Source organism: Callospermophilus lateralis, chromosome 8, assembly GCF_048772815.1.
Source record: "Callospermophilus lateralis isolate mCalLat2 chromosome 8, mCalLat2.hap1, whole genome shotgun sequence".
In the NCBI taxonomy this organism is placed as follows: Eukaryota; Metazoa; Chordata; class Mammalia; order Rodentia; family Sciuridae; genus Callospermophilus; species Callospermophilus lateralis.
The window spans coordinates 135546549-135569158 of NC_135312.1; the positions used below are offsets into that span (position 1 = coordinate 135546549).

Below are 22610 nucleotides of genomic sequence, written 5' to 3' on the forward strand. Positions count from 1 at the left end.
GAATGGATGCTGAATTTTGTCAAATGCTTTTTCTGTGTCTATTGAGATAATCATATGATTCTGATCTTTAATTTATTGATGTGGTGAATTATGTTTATTGACTTCCTTATGTATAACCACAGAAGGGTATATCTTTTCCTTGGCCCTTCCTCTCCTTATCTCCATTTCCTGATTGCCATGAGATGAGCAGCTTTGCTCCACCAGGCCCTTCTGCCCTGATTCTCTGCCTCACTCAGTTCCAGACACAGTGGAACATGAATGGAAACCTCTCCAATCTAAAGCCAAAAAATCTTTCTTCATTTAAGTTTATTTTATCAGATATTTGGTGACAGTGAGAAAAATCTGATAAATTCCGATAGTAGGAAACGATCTCACCAAAAATGGAAAGTATGTTGAGGAATTCCAAGGCAAACAAATAGCAAAGAAATCATGTACAGACTGGAAAGCTCATAAAGATGTTAGATTATTTTATATAATTGATAGAAATTTTTGAAAACAAACTCATTTTACCTCAATATTATCAATTGTATATTAATTTTTCCTTATTGGTGGTATCTTAGATTTACTGCATTGCTGCAGTCTGGCTGGGCACAAAATATCTGAGCCACCACACCGCCTTGCTGATTCAAACAGCAATTCTTTATTCCTGAACTCTCACTGGCACTCTACACGCACATTCTGGGAAAATACACTCCCTCCACCAGGTTCTGTGTACCAAATACTCTCAGAACCCCGCGAGAACTCAACAGGAACTCCAAAGGAGCGGGCGCCTGAGGCAGCAGGATACTCCCTAATCCTGGAGCTGCCCTATTCCCAGCAGGATCCACCCTAAACCTGGAGCCGCCCTAATCCCTGAGCAGGGTCACCTTTCAACCAAAAATGCCACGCGTCATTCCTACTTGGCTATGGCTCTCAGCACTGCATAACTAACTTCTGTAAAGATTGATCTTCCCCAAATTATTAAGTGTTATTTTTTTTGTGTGTTTGTGTGTGGTGCAGGAGATGAAACCAGGGCCTTGCCACATATGTGACAAGTGCTCTACCACTGAGCTACGTCCCCAGATCCATATTTTAAATGCTATTTCATGGTTATGAGAGGATATAATTATTTTATAAATAAAACATGGAGAACTAAATTAAGATTATAGATTACAATGTAAGTTAAACAATTTTTCCTAATATACCAACAGTGGTATATGGTTTAGATGTGAAGTATCTCACCAAATCTCATGTGTGTGACAATGTAAGAATTTTCAGAGTTGAAATGATTAGTCTATGAGTGAAGTAACCCAATCAATGGCTTAACCCGCTCATACAGATTAATCAGGTGGTAAGTGCAGGCAGGTAGGGTGTGGCTGGAGGAGAGGGAGGACTCTGGAGGCCATGCCTGAGGGTGTATATTTTGTCCCCAGTGGGAAGAAATCTCTCTCTCTCTCTCTCTCTCTGTCTGCTTCCTGGTGGCCAAATCCTATGGTGATTTCCTCTCCCAGCCCAAAACCTTCCACCATGATGTCCTTGGGTCCAGAGCAATGGATCTCTGAAACCATGAGACCCAAACAATCACTCCCTGCTCTGTGTTGTTCTTGTTAGGTCTTTTGGCCACAGTGACAAAATAATAATAATAATTCAATTGGCTTAAATTAAGTGGTAACACAGAATTGGGTATTTCAGCTGGGTAGAGAATTAGAGTGATATTAATTTCTTCATTGTACTTGATAGAGAGAGAATAAGAAGTCTGAAAATTTGATGGACCATGAAATGGATGTTTGCCTTATAAAGCTTACCAATATCAAAGCCAAATAACTAACAGTAGTGGAGAGAAGGAAGAAGATGTTGGAATAGAGGTGTGTTGGGCATATTCCTCATGCTTATAACAGAAAACCAAAATATGCAGTTTAACAATGGTAAACCGAGAAATTGCCTTAGATCTTATCATAATTGGATATGAGGTGTCCCCCAAAAGCTCCTGTCAATGCAGGAATATGCAGAGAAATATGATTGGATTATTAGGGCTGTAACTTAATCAGTCCAGCCTAGTTTGAATGGACTAACTGGGTGCTAACTGTTGGCAGTGGGGCCTCCTCCAATTTGTTAGAGGAGGTAGGTCCCCTGGGAGCAGGAGGTGGAAGGGTGCATCCTCCCTGAGATCCTTTCTCTTCTGTTGCTCTGCTTCCTTGCTGCCATTGGCCTCTTCCTCCAGTGGCTACTTCCTCCAGTGGCTACTTCCTCCAGTGGCCACGACCCTTGATGTGAGCCTCACTCAGGCCCAGAGCGATGGAGTTAAGCTGTCCATGGACTGAGACCTCTAAACTCTAAGCCCTAAATCAACTTTTCCTCCTTTAAGTTGCTCTTGTCAGGTATTTTGGTCACAGCCAAAAGAAGCTGACTAAAAACAGACCTATAGAAGAATCCATCAGATCTATGGCAAATGTAGAATGGTCACAACAGGAGAACTGCAGAAAATAGGGTTATGAATGGAGGATTATGGAAGTGGAATTTATAATTTAATCAGTTCTTTGTAACCAATTCATTTACATTTATAATAGAGCAAAAGTCCACAGACCTCTCTGTCCAATAAGAAAGTCAAATAACTCCTCCCATTCTCTACCTTTCTGGAGAACAAAGTCAACACTGGTCTAACAGTCTCAATACTTCTGTTTGTTTAAATTTTAGTGTATTTTGCATGCAATCATATGGAATCATTTAATTTACATGCCTCTAAAGTATTTCATATACACTTATTCATCTTTGCAAGTCTGATCTTTCTTAAAATACTAAAGAATATTCTTTTTCTTTTCACTGTCTTCAATCTTCTTTGACTGCCAAGTCCTTCGAAGGTGATTTACATGTACTTATTAAATAGAATTATCTTTAAACTAGTTGACACACAGAAGCTTGAACAAGCTGCATATACGAATAGCAGAGATTCTCAGAGAAAGATTGGCACCATTAGGAAAATAAGAGGATTTATATCTGCACTTCTACATAAGTGATAAGCAGAACAGAGCAGAGAAGGAAAACTGGAAGAAGGCTCTGCCGATGGCATTGACTTCCTACACAGTAACTCTGTTCACGTCATTCTAGTGCCCCAAAAGAAAACGGAATGAGTTACCCCCTGTCACATTCAACTTCAATTTCAACCACTCACCACCACGTGACCTTCCAGGGCAACTGCACTGGCTGCAGCCCACTCAGCTTTTGCTCTTCCCCAGGAGCCACAGAAATGGCGCTCCCGGGACTACAGAGGAAGAGCCTGGTGCAGAGACAGTCCTGGAGTCCACTACCAGGGGGCCTCCCAGTTTCTACCCAGTGGCCCTAGGGAGATTGGCAGAGTGAAGGAGAAGGTTAACCCTGCACTCGGGGCGACTGGGCGAGGGAGAGGACTAGGGAGTGACAGCAGCTGGGGGAGGATGCCAGGGGCTTCCAACAAACTCTGAGCCCAGAGGCTTCTCTGTCATCCAAGTCCCCTCTATGATGCCCCTGAGTCCTCACTGCCAATCACATGCATGAGTTCACGGCCTCATTGGTGAAACAACTGCACACACTTCAAAGAGTATTAGCAGGGTTTTCCACCTCAAAGCTAGAAAAGTAATTTTCAGCCTATAAAATAAACCTTTACCCTTACTTTTAATTAAGAGATTCTCCCCGTAAGAATTTTCAAGACAACACGGCAGATAGGTAATATGAAGAAGCACAGAGATCTGATGCACAACACGAGGACCTTATTTAATATAATTGTACTGGGAATTCTTGTTATGTGAGTAGGTTTTAGCTATTCTTATCACAAAAATAACTCCACTCCCATAAATCTGCCTCACTTCAGAAACCATTTTACTACACCTAAGCATCCCATAACATCATTTTGTGTATCTCAAGTATATGCACTACAAATTCCCTTAAACTATTCAAGAATATTTAAATTCTAGTTTTAAATTGCGATCACTATATATTTTGATAAACCTGAAATAAGAAAGCTCAATATCTCAGATTTTTGCTTAGTCCAATGTATCTTAAAACAGTTTTTTGCTTTAAACATCCACTTTGTCATATTATATTGTCAGGTCTTTTGGTCACAGTGACCAAAAAAAAAAATCAAATTTCACAAATACAGCCATATTAATGAACAAACTTGTTAATATTGCCTCCTTCAATTGAAGCACTATAATTATTTCACTTACTAAAATATAAATTCCTTTTTAAACTTTTCCCAAAAGAGCTATCCAAAAAACAGTATGGAATTTGACAGCTTGATATTCTCAATATGCCACTACAAGAATTATAAACTACTGTCAGCTTTCGCTACTCTTGAGACTGATAGGGCTGGTACGACAACGGCCAAGTGCTGTGTTTCCAGGTACCGTGGAGATGAATGTTGACAGAAAGAATAAAAACAATTGCACCGAAGGGATTAGATCCATTGAATACTGCAAACCCTTAGCACCGCAGATGCTGGATCACTACCGGAATTTGAAAAACTGATTGATTTGCAAAGCCCACAGTCTATTATCACTTGAGTCCATAGAAAAAGATGCTCTGCCAAAATTCTTAAGTAGCAGTGCAGTGGCACACGAAATCCAGTTGCTCCAAGTGTGCATTTCTTCTTGGCAGAACAAAAAGAAGATAACAAAATAATTATGAGAGTCCTGTCTCAGGGAAAGATCACGGTGCTATGGATTCAACGTCATTTCCCCTTCTGCCTCATCAGGGACAAAGCCATGACCTGCTGGATCTGGTGTCGGCCCATTTTCTGTTGCGGTTAACCCAACACTACAGACCCAGCAGGTTTAACAAAGCGAGGTTTAATTTGGCTCAGGTTCTAGAGGTCCAAGGTGGAGGGGCTGCATCTGGGCACGTGACAGTGTTCAGGGAGCACCTCGTGCACACACTTGTCCTCTGGTTGCTCTCTTCGTACAAAGCCACCAGTGTTTGCCTAAGGCGGCTCTGCCCCATGGCCTTACCTACCCCTCATCTCCTCCCAGGGGCCTCAAACCGGAGGCTGGGCTAAGCTTCGCCTCCTCTTGCTCTATAAGGGGGGCCAAACTCCACATGAGGGCCAGACCAGACAAGCCACAGGTTCCACTAGTCTACTTAGCTGGGCTAGCACTGGCGCGAGGGTGTTCTTGTCTTCATCAGGTTCCTGGGACTCTGCCTCAGAGATTGCTCCGGGATGCTCTCCCAGATGTCAGTTCTTGGACAGACACTTTCCCTCCCTGAACTCAGTCACACCACCTCACTCTGTCCCTGATCTACACCATTAGAATATGGGTCTGGGGTCCCCACCCCCTCTTGTCCATTTCAACTTAATTCTTCAGAGCAGCTTTGATTTTCTGTCATCAGATGTGGATTAAAGGACGGGTCCGGGGGCAGGAGCCTGAGGCAGCGATCTCAGAGGGATGTATTCCAAGAGAGACGATTGTGTTTACCAGAACTCATCTGGGGAGGGATGTAGCAGTGCAGAATTGGAAGGAAAAGCTTCATCGCCCCTTCAGTTAGAGAATGAAACTCCCGAGGGCCCTCAGACACTAGAAAATCCATAACTAGATTTCCACGAAGTGGATCCCCCTAGACAGCCTTTCTTTCACCGCCGGTGAGATGCAGGTTGGGGCGAGGACTGACGTGCCCTGGAGCACAGAAGAGAGAAGCCTTGAGTGACTTCATTGTCTCCAGGCACAATCAGAATCTCCTTAAAAAATAAATAAAAATATTCACAGGTTATCAGCCCAGTGGGATGCAGTGATCAGCTAGCACACCTCCAGAGCTTCGCAGTCTTGCCAGCAGGAGAGTGATGCTTGAAAACCAGCCACTGAGAGGCTCCGCTCAAGCAGGTGGTGGCACACATCTATAGTCCTAGCAACTCGGGAGGCTGAGGCAGGAAGATCGCAAGTTCAAGGCCAGCTGTAGCATTTTAGCAAGGCCTTAAGCAACTCAGCGAGAGACTATCTCAAAACTTAAAAATAAAATAGAAATGTCTGGGTATGTGGTGCAGTGATAAAGCCCCTCTGTGTTCAACCCCCAATACCAAGTAAATAAAATAACATAAAAAAAACTTCAAGAGAGAGGAGATTATGCAAATCAAAATCTTTCTTTTAGAAGTCAGCACACATGCACCATGGGTTGTTTTCAGTCATAAAGAAAAAAATGGAATCCTATCATTTGCAGAAAAATAGATGGAGCTGGAGGACATTATTTTAAGAGAAATAAGTCAGATGTGGAAAGCCAAATCCCTCCTATTCTCTCCCCTGCGGAAGCCCATGAAGTGATCTAATGATAGAACAGGGATCAGTGGAAACTGGGGAGGGTGACAAGGGAGGGGCAGATGAGAATGGGAAGTGGGTTCAAACACATGTTCTGTGCTCTGCGGCACCGAGGAGTGGCTGGAGCTCATCATCCACCTGTTAATGTATCTTATGAAGATCTTGAAGAAAGTAGCCCAATGGCCCAAACACAGGTGACAGAAGACAGAAGGACTGACTACCCTGATCTGACCACAACACACCAAGCACCTGTTGAAATATCACACTACCCCATCAAGTATGCAATGCATTTTATGAAAAACTTTTCTTAGCCAGGTGCGGTGGTACATGCCGGTAATCCCAGTGGCTCAGGAGGATGAGCAGGAGAATCACAAGTTCAAAGCCAGCTTCATCAACTTAGCAAGGCTACAAGCGACTTAGAAAGACCCTGTCTCTAAATAAAATATAAAAAGAGCTGGGGATGTGGCTCAGTGGTTGAGTATCCCTGGGTCAATCCCTGATTCAAAGGGGGGGAAAAAACACCTCTTCTTAAAGATTTGACAGACATGGAATGAAATTATGGCCAGAGAGGTAGTCTTTGGAGATCGATGGCATGTTTTTGTTGAATACACAAAAAGCATCCCCAGCAAAATCAAAACTAGAGAGGATGACCTTCCTAGCACTCCTTTCCTTTGTTTTAAGCATAGATGACATTTGTCAGCTGTCCCCAGTTGTGTGTTGACACCATCCACACATTCTAGGTGGTTCTCAATGCGTCCTGGACTTGGCTTTCTCAGGGCTTTCTCTGAGCACTCTGGCTGAGACAAAACCATCCATACTCTGTGCTTTCTAATTTTACGTCCCCTGGAGAAGCTTGGATAACAGCTTCTGTGTGCTCTCCGTTGCCTCTGGACTTGCACCGAGTCTCTTTCCTTCTCGCTCAGTCCTCACCACCAATACCACGCAGTGCTCTCTTCCCCTCCCTCCTCTGTCCATCAGTCCACGGCCCGTTAGGCTCTGAGTTTGTAGGAGTCTCTCCACTCTGCTCCATCTGCTCGGCCATCAGTTGTCACAAGCCGTTCATGGATTGCATGTGGGTCACCGTGCTTGGAAGCCTAGTGCATAGAATCATCTGGTGTCCAGGAATGACCAGTGGATATTTCCTCTGGCCAATTGCCCAGGGAAAATGTGGATCTCTATCCTGCTCAGCCAGGGCCCACGCAGCACCGGAGATGAGTGTGACCTGCCAAGATGTCAATCAACCTGACTACAAGACATCAGGAAGCAAGACTCAGCCCTTGATGTACCCACTTAAATCACCCACCAGAGCCATCTTTTCTTTGTCTAGTTGCAGCGCCCATGTGGACCAGATCTATCAGTGGCTTCGCTTTTGTAAATACATTTCTGAATATTTGTGTTTTGTTATTCACTAATTATTTGAGACTTTAAGTTTTAGGGTGGCTTACATCCTCCTGGGCAGGTAGAAACCGCCCCCCCCAATAAGACACTGGCCATCACCTCCATTAATCAGCATTATCCAAGCTTCTCCCCTCTCTCAACATGATTTATTAAGGTAAGCTCTTAAAGAGAGGTCTAGTTGCCACAGTCTGGCTGGGCACAAAATAACCGAGCCACCACACACCTTGTAGATTCAAACAGCAACTCTGTATTCCCGAACTCTCACCGACACTCTGCCCACCCTTCCAGGGAACACACTGCCTCTACCAGGCTCCGCGCACCAATTCTCTCAGAACCCCGAGAGAACTCCATGGGAACTCCAAAGAGCGGGTGCCTGAGGCAGCAGGATACACCCTAATCCTGGAGTTCCCCTATTCCCAGCAGGATCCACCCTAAACCTGGAGCCGCCCTAATCCCTGAGCAAGGTCACCTTTCAACCCCAAAATGCCATGCGTCATTCCTACTTGGCTATGCCTATCAGCATCTAGTAACCAATTTTGTTATTTTCTATTACATTTCCATGCTGTAGCAATATTGCAAAAGAACTAAATCTTTTTAGAGGCTTCCCAGGCTAAAGAGGAAAAAAGGAATAGTTTATACATGGACTTATTTCTTTTTAATTTGAAAAAAAAGTATAATTTGATATCATATCTTACATGAAATACATTTCAGATGATGTAGAAATGTGCATATGTAAATATTAAGTAGATTTAATAGTCCTCAAAGAAAGCAAATATTTGTGATATTGGAAATGAGGTCATTCTGAACAAAATAAAACCCGGGTCCCATGAAGAAAACGTTTTATTGTGCACATGAAAAATGCTAATTATTCTATAGAAAACATAGTAATGAGTGAGAAAATAACAAGCTGTGAAATTAAATATGTATCACAGAGGGAAAAGTGGAAGCAATAATTCCTATCAAAGTTGTCAAATGCAAGTGAAGGACTACCCCCCCCCCCAATAAAAATGAAGAACAAACACATGAAAGTGTATTCAATACGATTCATCCTAAAACAAGTAAGTCAAAACAAAATCTCTTTTCCTCCTATCATATTGTATTATATTTTTAAAAACCAGGTAACACAGACTGGCAGAAGTTTGGGGAAATGAAGAATCTAAAGTTTGAGAGTTTTCATATGTATAATATTATAGATGAAAACTTTTATAATATACATAAGAAATGAAAAATGAAATGGTTTAAGATCACGGTTGCTCACCATTGCAAAAACAAGAGTAGAGAGGTATAATACACGGTTTCCATGTGCAAAAGTGGACATAGATTTAGTGAGGTCAAAGGATCCTGGGAACATCCATCAGTCACGATTCAAAAATGACTTTTCTCCACTAACTAAAAGTATAATGCTTACATAATCAAGTATAGCATTAGAAGTGTATTGAAAATAATTAAAAATTCAAACTGAAATGACAGTTTATTACATCCAATGTGGTGCTTAAGTGTACTGGAAACATCACAAGAACTGTTTTTGCTTTGTGATTCAAACTGCTATGTTCTCATTCCTTGTGGGTCTTATTTTTTTTTTTTTTTTGAGACAAAAATTCCATGTCAAATAATAGCAAAAGCAGAGTCTAAGCTCCCTGACAACTTGGTGTGTACCCGTTGGTCACTTGTGTTCATTTTGTCAGCATTTCTGTAATACCTAGAAGCCACCCGGCACACAGCAGGCCTCCATGAGGTGGATGAAGGAATGAGCGAGCACACCACCTGAAAATACCAGACCCAATTTCCCTAGACCATGTGTATTTTATTAGAGTGGAAACATAATAAAATGTCCTTGAGTCTTTCTAAATTAAAGGAATTCTAGAAGCTATTAACATTTAAAGTTGACAGTTATGATAGCTACACATATTGCGTTATTAGTCTTATTAGGTATATGTTATATGTACTATAAGTACTGACATATAAATAATTTTTTTAATGAACAATGCTAAAGATGGTTCAGGGCATCTGAAAGCCAACAGAATATATAGTCAAATATCTGAGGATGGGAGACACAGGGGCAGTGGGGGTGTCGTGGTGCACGGGGCGACCTGCTCGGGGTTCTGGAGGCTCAGAATGGAGCTACAGGGCTACCACGGGCAATTTCTGCACCTTGGTCAAATCTGTTGCATTTTCTGGTCCTACTGTCGTCATCTGTAGCCCAAGAGGAAGAGAGGCACCCTCTGGTCCAGCCCACTCTCACATTCCATGACTACTGAAAGCTTTTGCTCCTACTTCCAATCAGCTCAACTAAAAAGATGGTCATTGTAATATTTACACAGAAGTTGGGAATGTTGCTCATAAATATTTAAATGATACAGGCAGCTTTAAAATAATCACTTTTTAAGGTGTGAATAAGGTCAAATTAGCAAATGAGTAAGTTTGGCCACCAGTCCCAGCTGAGTGGGCTGGCCTGAGTGGGCTGGCCTTGTGCCCAGTTCCTGGCTGAGGGACCACCAAGTTTGAGTCCTTCCCCTCACACCTGCAGCTGCAGACCTGTCTCAGATGTGGAGACCAATTTATTTAGGAATTAATAACGTTTTAAATCAGATGATCCCGAATTGAGCTCCTCTTTGTCCCAGTCCTCTGTCCTTGGTCCCTGTCCTAGAGCGGAGCTTTGCTTCTTAGTTTGCCTGGTTTTCCTTGTGATCGATAGAACCCGCAGGTGGATATTTTCCTGCACCTTTTGAAGTCACGTGTTCTAGTGAAAACACAAATATTTTACATCTCGTTCTGTGAAGATATCCCAGCTTGACTTCAAAGTGCATACAACTTTAGGTAAAGACTTTGATTTTTGAAAAAATGTAATGCTGAATGTAAAAGGTCATTTAGAAAATGACAGCAATGTATTACCTATGTTGAGACGGAAAAGTTTTATACATATACAGACATATATATATATGCATATCTTGTGTGTGTACATACTCACAGAGTCAAGCAAACCACAATGACATTTCAGTCTACCACAGAACGCATGCATGGTAGAGTTCCCCTGATGTCACAACGGAGCTGAGAACTCCTATCCTCTGGTGGTGATGTCGCCGTGGCAGCACCGTAGCACAGGCCTTGCTCCTGTATGTGTGTGTGGAGTTCCTGAAGTCAATAGACCCGTGTGCTGTTGTGGTAAACCACATCACGGACTCGCGTACTCGCTGTCCTTCCTTCTATCCTTATCCTAGAGGACACCCGAAAAAGCTTTGTGCAGTGTTTATACCAAGAATTAACAGCAGGTACTTGAGGAGGGATCCAGAGGAAGGCCTTGCCTTGGAGATGGCCACAGCTCCATGCATGTCCCTGTCCTGGAGACCTTGCAGGGACACAAGAAGCAGCAGTTGAAAAGGATGATCTTGTACAGGCCAAAGCTGGAGTGGGTGTTTATGTCTTAGTGACTAAAAATGATGAAAATCCAAGAATATATCAAAAAATAGAAAGAACCTTATAGATTAAGGATATAATGAAAAAAGTATTTCATTGTTATCCAGTGAATTTGGTTTTAGCTACAAAAGAATCAGAAAATTTAGAAAGCTGAAACATTTATCATATAAAACATTTACAGTATACTATAGTTAACTTACAGAAAAAAAAACAAACAAACTGTAAATCTAAGTCGCTGAGTTTTCCATGCTAGTAGTCTACGGTGACACAGTCACCACCACGTGGCCTCTGCATTCCCTCCCTCTGCAGGTGCCCCATAGAGTGACCGCTTTGTATCTTTTGTATTTTCCCTGTGCTCCTTCTGTCTTTAGTATGACACATAGATAAACATCTGCCATTCTGTCACAGTTGCCCACACAGCCCAGGTGTGTACGGCTACTCCATCAGGTTTCTGGGATCATATCACCAAGTCCACCCAGTGCATGGCCTAATGATGTGTTTCTCCATATCCGTGCCACTGGGCAACATGACTGCACACACATGTACAAACACATGTGATATGGCTATACACACACTTTTAAAAATCTTACATTTAAATATGACAAAGTAAGGATTCCTGGATATTTATTAGGCAATATTATATACAACAAAAATGGTAAACTCTGTATTTTAGCATATTTTTTTTCTTTTCCTTTTTTTTTTTTTTTTTTTTTTTTGGTACTGGGGATTGAACCCAGGGGTGCTTAACCACTGAGTCACATCCCTAGCCCTTTTTATTTTGAGACACGGTCTGCTTTGGGTCTCCTTAAATTTTCAAGGCTGACCTTGAACTTGAGATCTTCCTGCCTCAGCCTCCTAAGTCACTGAGATTACAGGTGTGCACCACCACACCTGGCTTAGTATAATTTCTTTAAAGAAGAGAAGTACAAATAGAACTTGACTCGGAGGTGAAGTAGATGAATATTATACATAACACAAATGTAAAAAAGTAGGAAAGATCTAGAATTATTTAAAGCAGAATGCCATCCATCTTATATCTATTGCACCCACAATTTGGGCTCCATTATAATTCATAAAGCCCCCTTTTTAGCTCTGCAAAACGTTCTATTCAGGATGCTAACCACTTGTTCACTGTAGTAAAGCGTTTCCCAGTGTTGGAGGAATGGCCAAGTCCACGGCAGAGGGTCACTGGGGGAAGAGTCCCTCTCCATCCCTACCGCACTACAAAGGACTGCACAGAATTCCACTGACTTGTCCCTGACCAAGGAGTGCCTGGTGGCTTCCCCACAAGTGGGGTGTAACTGAGTCTCGTCCTGCTGTGGAACCCGGCCCCTGGGCCCCAGGAGACACACTGTTTGGTCTGCTGTAGCCCATGTGACCATCCAGTGCACAGTTCTGTTTTAATTATATCTCTCATATGGAGGGTGATTTTTCAAAGACAAGCGATGACCTTGGTTAAACGTGTAGGTCACAGGCCCCACAGAAAGGTAGATCTGCCGGTGGTCCTCCGCCTTCTCAATGGGGAAGGAAATCATTCAGGGCAAATTCAGACAGCATAAATTGAGAGTATAGCACCTCTGAACGCAGAGGATTTGCATTTGTTATGTGAGTTCATTTAGCATTTTCCTAATTCCTTTGAGCTTTGCATTTCAGAGACAGCCGGCTCAGTGTGAAGTCTATGAAGCTGTTCCAGAATTATCCAACAGAAGGATTGAGTAACAGATGGCAATAAACACACTCTAATGGGCTGTAGTTTGTTTAATTTTATTAGACCAAGGTTATGGCCATAGTTATGAACTTAATCTGCCTGTTTTTATGGCCATGATAGTGGCTACGCTGCATTCCTATCACCAGCTTTGCTTAGTCCAAAGCCTGTCACTGCTTAGTGCATCTAAGAAGTGGAGCAAATGACAAGTTGAGTGCAGCATCTGGCCAATCTGGAGATAAAGGGGACTTCTACTACAGTGGCATGGGGCACGGGCTGCACAGGCTCAGGATCAAGTTTGATGCATCTCGAGAACCAAAGAGTGAAAGTGATAATCTTTCTCAGATCACAAAGGCGTGTTAGATATATTCATTATGAATTCAATTCAATCTAGAAAAGGGGAAATGGCCACAGGAAAAGCTGGAAAGGCTACGAGAAATGAAGAGAATCTGATCATGTTACATGGTCTTGACTTTGTCAAAAATTGGTTGAGGGCTAGGAGTGTGGCTCAGTGATAGAGTATTTCCCTGGCACATGTGAGGTACTGGGTTCAATCTTCAGCACCACATAAAAATAAATAAACAAAATAAAGGAATGGTGTCCATCTACAACTAAAAATATTTAAAATAGATTGATTGAACAAATTCTTTAATTTCCAATTGGGTGTATTATGTTTCATTATTAAAATAAGTCAGATGAGACATTCAGTCCAAGTGGACATAGGAAAACTGAAGCTCTCAGTAATATACCAGAAGTATTAAATTATTGTCCATCACTTAGAACATGTATTCTTGTGTACAAAAAAAGTAAATGAGGGCTATTTAGGGTAGTCTAGGAAATTCTATTTAATCAATGATAGAGCAAAATTTATACAATTAGTATCATTGATTGCAACAATGGCTTCAACTCCCTAAAACTCTCCGGCCTGCTCATACAAAGACCCATTAAACGTGTTTATTTCTTGTGCTGAGGAACTTCTCTTTTTCTCACCACCACTACCTGCTTCTGATAATCTTCACCTTCAGGTGCCCTGATACTAAGAAGGGGATGCATTGGATACTGTTCATGAGAATCATGTTTTAATATTTTTAAAATTTTTTTGTAGTTGTTATTTTAATTTTGTTTTTATTTTGATGTGGTGCTAAGGATCAAACCCAGTGCCTCACATGTGCCAGGCGAGTGCTCTGTCACTGGGCTACAGCCCCAGCCCTGCTTTTGTATTTTGATATGTGCATCAATTCCTATTGCTTGGTTGGAATTATTTAGGACCTGAGACTCAAGTAAACTGTAATTTTACTAACAGATATGATTTTTAATTTTAACCTACACTATTAGGACCATAACCCTGTGAACTTTAATGGCATCAATCTCCTCTCTGATGTGCTTCTTCCTTAGCTGAAACACCCAGCATCATCGACATAAAGACACAGCAGGTGTTCTCTTTAAAGGGCAACCACTTACGGTTGCACCTTCATATGCTTTATTCCAGAAAGCTTACTTTTATTGAATCAGAAATTTCTGAATTTATATTTTCCACTCACCAGTGTCTCTTACAACAGTGAACTAAGGAAGAAGCATAGATGACTCTTGATCATATGGGCCTATTTTGTTGAGGCTGTCTAAAAATAGTGAACATTTTCAGTTAAAATGCTAAATATTTCCCAATTTAGGATAGTTTTAAAACAATTGTTTCAGATGTGGTTTTAATAAAGGTGGTCAAATTCACAAGTTGCATTAAAGAAGCTCACTTTTTTATTTACCCTTATTTTCTAGGTCTCATAACAGCTTTTTGAACTTGTCATTTTACTTGATGGAGTTTGTCTGTGAAGACTGGTCAAAGAGGGTTTGTTTATGCTTTGCTTTCTGACACATTTAGTGTGTTCTTGACCCTGTGTTTCCTGTAACATATTATCAGGAAGGTAGGGTACTGGAGGTGGGAGTGAGGTATGAGAGAAAAATAAATCAAGTGAGGCAGAAATTGTTTGGAGTAAAGAGGCTTCTAGATAATGCAATGAGGCATACAATTAAGCATTTAAGAGAATGAAGAAATAAGGATCTAAGGTGAATTATCATGCAGAGTCTATTTAGAAAGACTGAATAAGTCTAATTTAGCAAAGGTCAAAGTTTAATCCTTCATTACAGTTAAATATATGATAGAAAACTGGAAGGGCGACTAGTGGAAAATATAGAATCCCAAGCTTAAGTGCAAATATTTAATCTCAAGAATAGTGGGATTCCATGAATGCATCTGAATAGGCCAGGAACACAGTACAGCTATTATGAAGGTATTAAAATGATTCAAAACCAAAACCTTTTAATGCTTTGAATTAGGATGATGGCACAGCTTTATCATAGTGACAAGGGTTAGTTAAACAGGGATTCCCCTAAGTTTCCTCCTCCAGGGTAATGCTACGTACATGGCAAAGTCATATTGGTATGCCAGGGAGGAGTCTACTATTTTCTCACATCTCCCAAATAACATTCCACAATTTCAACCAGCTCCACATCCTAACACACACTCAAGGTGTCTGGGGGTTGCATTGGTGTGTGAGACTGGTAGAATATTATGCATGCTTTGCATACAAAGTTCTATCAATGCAGAGTAAAGTGCATTTAGAACTTTGTCTACATCAATACCTGATACAAAATTTATGATATTTGACTAATTCAGTAGGTTATTATTTATTACAAGTGTCTAAAGACTCCAAAGTTGGAAAACCTTCATTCAAGCACACAGCATCTCCATTTAACAGGTAAAGTAAAAGCTGATAGCTGCTCTCCTAGCTAGAGCTGAGTGGCTGTGCTACCTTCTCTCTGTGTGAGGTAGCCTGTGCGCGTGCTGGCCGCTAGACCAAGTGTGGCTTCCCTTCCAGGCTTTCATCATATTCTACAAAAGTTGTGATTGATAATTCATTTCTTTCAAAACCGTTAACCACCAGGAGCAAGGTAAATATTTTTTAAAGTGAAGTTTAATGTATAGTGTCTGCACACACTTATTTTTACCTCTTTTGGCAATGCTTAAAATAGCCATGTTTTGCTTTCCTCATAGCATTCCTGTAAAGTTCATCTTTTATAGTAAAATAAAATACTGGCAGTAATAAGTTATAAAGATTAGTCTTTTTTCCCCAGTTCAGTCAGTGTGTATTTGCGAGTTCACACTTTTAAGAACGCGGTTCTTTGTGATCCCTGACCGAAATTTATACTTGAACCAGAATAAACCAACATATGGCAAATCGGAATTTATTTACTACATATCATCTCACAGAAGAACATTCATTTTCTCTGGCACTAGGCCACATGATAAAATAGCTTGCAAAATTTTATATCATCTGTAAAATTCACCTAGACGAATCCAATACCCAAAGTATTCCTAAAAACATAAAAACAAATACACCGATTTAAAACTATATTCTCCATCTATTTTCATTTAAATGAAAATAAACACAGATGAGATTCTTTTCTTTCAGTATCAGGTTACTCAAATGAAAGAGCAGTTGTCTATGTGAGACTGTGGGTGCACGTGTCCCAGGATATTCGCATTCTTTGTAGTGTTGTGCTTTAACTGAAAATATTTAAAGTAAAACCCATAACATTTCTCTGTTTGCTTTGCATCCCTCTATTAGCCTGTGTATTCTCTGAATGGAGGGGTTATTTTTATTAGTAATCTTCCCTTAAGCCCAGCACAGTAGTTGACAATCAGTGCTCTCTCAGTAATTGCTCATTGAATGAACAAATACAGACACAGTGAAAACTGGGCTTGTTGTCTATATGGCTGCTCCAGAGGTCCTGAGGCTTGATTTCACATTCATTCTGCTACCTCGGCAAGACCATCTACCTTTTGTGGGAGAGTAATAATAGAATTCAGTCCATTTTTTTTTTTCCAAAACTGATTTTATGTGGATAAGTGACTGAAGGAGTCTTGTTTGCAGCCAGGATGGCTCTATGTACAGGAATCTGCAAATAGATGTAAACATATATTACTTTCCACCTACATTTCTTCCCTTCTCCCAAGAGGAAACAGAAATAAGCCATCCAATAAGGCCACCCCTTCACAGTAGTTCAACACAAAGGCTGCAAATACCTGTAAATCCAAAAGGTGGTCCATCTGACCTACGGGGTCTCCTGGGGAGGACACTGAATGGCCACAGTGAGAGCAGCCTGACCTCAGATGGAGCTGGACTACTTAAAACTGAGTTCCAGGAGAAATAGGCCCTGACTCTAGAAGGAAACCACTCCTTACCGAAGCTATCTATTGAGCCAAGATGGCTGGTCAACACTTTCACTAGTATAAAGTGACCCAGTGCAGGACTCAGACTGCAAGAGGCACTGCCAAGGCCACACTGAGGCCGGCTCTCCGTCCTCCAGGTGTGAGGACCACCCCGATTTCACCAGGAATCTGGTCTCTCCTCACTGCAACTGTCTGGCATTACACAAGGTCCCTGCTGCTTATCCACTCAAACTACTCTTCAAGTTAATTAGAAAAACTCTTGTTAAAAAACAAAAACAAAAAAAACAAAACAAGAACAAAAGGTTTTGGGTCATCTCATCCAGGCTGCCCTTCCCGGTCCCCCAACAGGTGACAAGAGGTGTGGGGGGCACGGGGGAGGCACGGGTGGCTGTCCTCCAGGGCCGGGAAGGGGGTGGGCAGCTAGCCGGTGGCAGGCCCAAGCCTGGAGGAGGGTGAGGCGGCCCTGCATGGGTGGGGGACAGGAGTGGGGGCAGGGCTGGAAAGCTGACGTTGTAGGTGGGTGGAGGTGGGGTAGCCAGGAATGGGGGCGGGCGGCAGATGGGGGAAGGAGGCTGGGGGAGGAGGCTCAAGTGGTGGGGAGGTAGGGAAGGCCTCTGGCGGCTGGGGCGGGGCGCCATAAGAGGGACCCTGGGTCTCTGCGGGGACGACAGGCTCTAATAACCCTCTCCAGATCTGTGGCAGCTGGTGGTGGACTTGCTGGTCAGGTGGCTGGAGGGGGCCCGTGTGGCAGAGGCGGGGCTGGTGCGCAGGGGCCGGCCGGGCAGGAGCAGGAATAAGGACTTTGCGGAGGTGACCCGCATCCACGGGTCCAGGGGGCTTGGCCTCGCCTGGAGCTCAGCGAGTGGTGGCTTTGGACTGGCGACTGGGGGGCCGGAGGCAACGGTGGGTGGGTGGTCTCTATTTGGGGGATTTGAGGCCGTGGGTTCTTTTGCCTGTCTGTTTGGGAGGACCCCGCAGGGCGCTTCGCGGGGTCGGAGAGGACTGCGCGGTGGGAGGCCTTGGTGGCGGCTGTGTGGGCGGCTGCTGTGGCCGCTGGGCTGACCGCTGGGCGGCCTTCTGCTGGCCCGGGGCTGCTTCGGCCTTGAGATGGTCGCGACTGTGGTACAGGTGGCCCCTGCGGTGTAGGCTGGGGAGGTGGCAGCTGATGGGGGTGTGAGGAGGCGTCTGTTGTTTTCCTCCTAAGACCCAGGATCTGGTGGCAGAGATCTTCCAGAGCACGACAGGGACATCGTGAATGACCGCTTCCTCCTGCTCCTACACAGGGCTTTGGAGGTCAGTCCTGGTGTCTCAAACCTGCACAAACGTCCTGCCAGATGCATCAGGGCTCATGCTATGATCTCCTTCTCACTGCAGTGACGAGGTGGCACAGAGACTGTCATTTACAAATTCCATGCCATTTGAACCAACTTTTGAATTTAGTTTTTATCACCTTTAAGTCGTCTTGTGTATTTGAGCAGGAATTGGTGTGGATGTTGTCCCTGTAAATCAAACTTCATGATCTTAGTAAGAGTCTCTCCAGAACCTTTCACAAGATTTTTTTTTGGGGGGGTGGGGGTGGTGGCGGGGTGAGGCTGTTTCTTCTACTTTCCCAGCCAGAAAGAGACAGGAAGCCCCTGCCATGTATCTTGGGAGTTGTTTGAAAGTGTCCCAAACATGTCCCCACATCAAAGATGAACCCAGCCGCCTCTCCAGGGCACCAGGCCTCAGTGGCTGGATGGAGTCCTTCAGGTTGTGAGGGTTTGTGAGCCAAGTCTTTCTTATCCTAGTACCAACATGGTGTCCTGTGGTCCAGGTTTGCTGACATTTCTGAAAGGCTTGAATTTTCTTTACTTTCCTTCATTTATTGGAGTAGACTGGTTCTTTCCAAAAGGTTATATGAAAACTTTAGAATCCCCATGCCTCTGGCCAGCCCCTTAGTGAAGTCTCCTTGCTGACTGCAGCCCATCTTGTGTTTCCGTGGGGTTTTTATTGTAGTCAGTACTCCGGAAGCATCTAAATTAGCATCCGTCTTTTGGTGAGGCCTCCGTCCACACTGATCGTCATGTTTCAATATAGAAAAATAGTGTGAAAGCTTGTGTTTTTCAAGAAGCTGCACTGAACTGCATAAAACAATGTTTTTGTCTAGGTATACACAGGGAAAAACGATTTCCACATTTTTGCAACTCTCTAGAAGTTATAAACTTTTTTCAGCTCAGTCATCGTGTCTCAACTTGAGCTCAACTCAATTCAATAGTTTTCACTTGGAAACATATGAAGCAAAAGTACCTGTCTTTAAAAAATTCAATGTAAGAGGAGGGTTTGACAAAGATACTCGGGGCATTACTAGCTGATGGAAATCTCCATGAATGTTCCCCTTAATACTCTGTGATTATGTTTAGATTTGTGTTCTTCCAAATAGACTCAACATTCATTTAAGAAAGGGATATTTTATTGTTCCAAAATCTCAGTTCCTGAACATTTCACAATAAAAATGATAAAATAATAGAACAATTACTGGTGAGTCATCTCAGGTACTAGGACAGGAAGTTGATTCATTAATGTATTTAAAGCAAGAAATTATTTAAAAGTGCATGCTAACTGTACATATTTAAATTCAACATTAAACAGGAAGGAAAAGAAATTTGTCTTTAATATACAATCTGGATTTTTTCTATGAGTATGGCTGTCCTATTCATATTCATGTCTTTTGAGGTCTTTCTTAGTAGTTGTCATAAGGCACTAACTAGAATTTTCTATTTCCATTATATAAAGAATTTAAAATACTAATGAAACAATCTCAGAGTGCAGAATAACTTTATAATTTTTCTTTGTTAGTATGATTTCTTACAGTGGTTCTACCCTAGACATCCAATTCAACCGTTATGTCGTTATTGTCTCTTATATTTTTAAAAGTCTCCGTGAATTCTTTTCGGCTACGATGCTCTTTGTTTTTGTATATGAATTTGATCAGCTGGAAAGGATTAATAAAGCCTCATGTTTGCAATAACAGTTATTGTTTGCAATACAGTTAGCACACTTTGTGGAACAAATGGAGTGGTTTCTTTCTGAACCAGGAGTCTTCCCGGGCCAACTTGCCCAAAGACCCCAGACCTCTGTGAGAGGCCCTCCACAGGCAGGGCGGCTGCTGAAGGATCAGGACTGGCACACAGCTTCAGCTGCTGCATGGGGGCTCCAATCCCCCGACCCTGGCTGGCATCAGGAAGGGCCAGGCAGTTACACGGCGGTGTCACGAGGTCGTCGGATGCTGGTTTTATGGACCTTTCCATTCTGTTGATTATTATTTCTGTGTTTTCTGTCACTCGTCCCTGTTCTTCCTCAGCATTTCACTTCTTTTAGATTTTTTGGCTATTGAACTCAGTCAGGGCCATGTTCGTGCCAGGCAGGCGCACCACCCCGAGCTGCAGGCCCAGCCCCTTCTCAACATTTCAGTGAATGACTCCCACCAAGGAATTTCACCTGTTTGGGATCAGCACTGCTTGCTTATATAAGCTCCCAATTCCCAACACCTGCTTTGGAACCCTGATTGGCAATGGGGTTGTTTTAGAGAGAGGGAATGTCGATTATTAATGATCTATAATTGAAGGTATATTAAAATGATTTCTGTGGTACATTTGGTTGCCAGAGATATGGGAATTCTTCACTGAGGAGGCGCTATTTAAGGTCCACCTAAAAAAATGAAAAATAAGAAGGTGAAGATGTAAGAAGAGATAATCATCAGGAGACAGCATGAGAAATGGCCTCCAGTGGAGAATATGTGGGACCCTGGAAAGTGAGAGGTTGCAGGGGTGTGGGGGGGTGTGTGGGGGGTGACGAACAACTTGTGTACGTTGATACAGCAGGAGTAGGAGCCGTTTATTGTAGGACCAGAGCGATATTTATACATTCCACACAGCTTATCTTAATTAGCATAAACTAGATACAGCAGTCAACCAATAAGGAATCTCCACACTTAATGACTCACTTTTGTTACTTCACAAACCACTCCCTCTGGCATTTTGCCAGGCGCCATCCAGACTTGTTTATAGACTCTAACAAGAGGTAGATATTCTGATTTGGCATACAAAGAGGGAGGTTTTAAAAGGTCAGTTTCCAAAAGGCCATAAGTACTAGGATGGTCCACAACATTTAAATTCTGACCAACGTTGGAAATGGGAGATTTGTGAGCAGGGACATGGTCCATTAAGAATTAATCTTGCATCAAGGAAAATTAACCTAGATGAGTTAAGATACTAAAATAAGCAGCTTAAAAATCATGACAGTAAAAAACAAAACAAAACAAAAAAAAAAAAAAAAACCAAGATTTTTAAAAGATGGTTTAAATGTCAGTTTATATTCTATGATCTGTCTATTGTACGTGTACATATAAGCATGCATATATATGTAAAAGTATGTGTATCGTGACTGTATGACAAAAGCAAAGCCTATCTCCTAAAGAACTATTTAGTATTTAATTGCAATCATTATATATTATATATTCAGCATTCCTCCCTCCCTCCCCCACCCCTTAGTACTAAGCTTGAACCCCCAGGAGTGCTATACCACTGAGTTACATCCCCAGCCCTTTTTATTTTGAGACAGTTGTTCACTAAGTTGCTGAGGCAGTCTTCCAATTTGCTATACTCCTGCCTCAGCCTCCAGAGTCTCTGGGATCACAGGTGTGTGCCACCACACCCAGCTCTTCAGCATTATTGTTATCGTTTTATAATAATTGACTCCTGTAAACCCCACAATAATCCATTTAGGAAGGAACTATTATTACATCCAATGGAAGCCGAGAAACAGAAATTGATTGTCCATGATCAGTTGGCTAGTAAGTGACCGAGCCCCTCTGAACTCACAGGAAGACTTCAGGTGGGCTTTTAGCCCCTCGCTCAAGTATACAGCCACTCTGAAAGAGGAGCAGCCCTCACCGCACAGTGAGTAGGGAGGAAGGTTTTCTCACTAGGGAGAAAGTCCACCAAGACTTACGCACTTTTCCTGTGCTATGGAGGACACCTGCGCTTGTCTCCCAAAGGACCCTCCCTCCTACCACATGTGGCTGATGCTTCTTTGAGGAAGGCATCCTCAAGGTGCCCTAGAATCTGTAGAACTCTCTGTGCACAGAGGCGGGCTCTAATTCCTGCAAGGCAGTCTGCAAGCTCAGGGTCCTCCACATTCACCAGCCAGGTGCGGGGAGTCCCTTCCTGGTCAAGCGCACCCTGGAGCGCCCCACCCCCACTCTGGGTCAAGGAGCTGCTGGCCCTGCTCTCAATCTTGTCCTCACCACATTCCATGAGGGAGAACTGATTAGTCGAGACCTTTGTCCCCAAAAGCAAAACAAAGAGAAACCAGGTCCTTAAGGACACCACAAAGTTGCTATAATGATGAGATTCGACAGATAGATCTCCACTTAGTTTGTTGACAGATTAGGTTGTTTGCAACCAAAATTATTCAGATGCATTTATTTTCTTCGGCCTCTTCATCTAGACCAATGTTACCTTATTACCAAATCTGTGATATTATCCTGGTCCACCCATTTATAAAATGTTTACAGCATGATATTCTCGATCCCATGCTGATTTCCTCTTTAAAAATCAATAGATATGTGGAA

General features: G+C 42.6%; 1 pseudogene; it reads right to left on the reverse strand.

Annotated features, from left to right (window-relative positions):
• Positions 1–17309: 17309 nt before the first annotated feature.
• LOC143406448 (cyclin-K pseudogene) lies at positions 17310–18860 on the reverse strand (annotated as a pseudogene).
• Between the last annotated feature and the right edge of the window lie 3750 nt (positions 18861–22610).